Genomic DNA, 1,715 nt, shown 5'->3' with positions numbered 1-1,715 from the left:
TATATATATATATATATATGTATGTATGCATGTATGTATACGTAGCAAAACAGGAGATAGAAAAAATGTTTGGTATTATTCAGCAAACATTTTTTTTCCAATCTCCTGTTTTGATATATAATTAGCCAGCAGACACTATTTTCCAGTACTTTTCAACTTTTATGTATACCTGATACAAGTAAAACACCTGCGTACAATTTTGGAGTAGTGGAAGGGGCACATATTCTTCACGAGAACATAGCTTTGATTGCAACATAGATGCGACAGGCCTTGCAAATTGGCGAAAAGTTGGAGGAGGGGTTAAGTCCATTGCATCGACTCCAGTACTCCACTGGTACTCAATTTACTAATCCCGAAAGGATGAAAGGTAAAGTTGACCTCGGCGGAATTTGAATTCAGAACGCAAGGACGAGTGACATACCGCTAAGAATTCTGCCCGGCGTGCTAACGATTCTGCCAGCCCACTGCCTTTAATAGTAATAATAATAATAATAATAATAATAATAATAATAATAATAATAATAATGATAATAATAATAATAATAATAATATTAACAATTGGCGCAGGCATGGCTGTGTGGTAAGTAGCTTGCTTACCAACCAACCACGTGGTTCCGCAAATGTCTTCTGGGAAAGTGTCTTCTGCTATAGCCACGAGCCGACCAGAGCCTCGTGATTGGATTTGGTAGACAGAAACTGAAAGGAGCCCGTTATGTGCGCGCGGGCACGTGTGTGTGTGTGTGTGCGCGTGTGTGTAGGATGCGCATGTGTTTGCTCCCCCACCATCGCTTGACAACCGATGTTGGTGTATTTACGTCCCCGTAACTTAGCTGTTCGGCAAAACAGACCGATAGGATGAGTATTAGGCTTACAAAGAATGAGCCCTGGGGTCGACTTGTTCGACTAAAGGCGGTGCTCCAGCATGGCCGCAGTCAAATGACTGAAACAAATAAAAGAATAAAAATAATAATAATAATAATAATTATAATTATAATCATGATTACAATTTGCAGTGCGGAGAGTGGTGTGGCGAATACGGCAGGGCTTACTGCATTCAATGGGTTTCATTTATATTTTGATATCAAATCCCGCTGAGATCGAATTAATTGTTCATCACACCAAGATGGGATAGGGCTGTGTGTGTTAGTAAAATAAAGTACGAGTCAATCGTACTCTATATATTGTTATATTTGAAGTTGTATTACAACTTGCCATGCGAACATTTCACCCAGTGCTTAAAGCAGAAATAATCGATAGATCATAATTGAAAGGTTAGTACACAGAATAGTCGAAGGAGACGCCAAGTTATCACTACAATAAAGATCACAGGTGCATGTATTATGAATATTTTATTTATACATTCATTTTATTTTCATGTATTTATTTATGTATTTATTCATCTAGTCAGTCTCTCTTCCCCGATGCCATCTAAACGCAGTCTTCACTTGTTATTGAGGTGGTCACATGAACAACACTGCGCATTATCCTCAATATCGCTGCAGTAATTTTCAATAGATCGCTACCAAATATTTAGGCAGCATCAACAAACACACGTACATGTAGACGTAGTGTTCACCAGCCGCCGTCCCGCTCCTTCTAAGTATGTATGTATATATACATATATATATATATATATAGATAGAGAGAGAGAGAGGGGGGAGGTGAAGAGAGAAAGAGAGAAGTAAAACTATGATGAAGAGAGAAAGAAAGAAACA

At 38.4% G+C, this 1,715-nt stretch overlaps 1 long non-coding RNA gene across 1 annotated transcript in view; it reads left to right on the top strand.

The window, feature by feature from the left end:
- Nucleotides 1–1,715, top strand: part of LOC128246982 (uncharacterized) — a 37,074-nt gene that overhangs the window by 1,076 nt on the left and 34,283 nt on the right. The window lies entirely within an intron of this gene.

This window comes from Octopus bimaculoides, chromosome 10, assembly GCF_001194135.2.
Source record: "Octopus bimaculoides isolate UCB-OBI-ISO-001 chromosome 10, ASM119413v2, whole genome shotgun sequence".
Taxonomy (NCBI): Eukaryota; Metazoa; Mollusca; class Cephalopoda; order Octopoda; family Octopodidae; genus Octopus; species Octopus bimaculoides.
The sequence above is the reverse complement of the archived record's forward strand: the minus strand, read 5'-3'. Positions and strand labels throughout refer to the sequence as shown.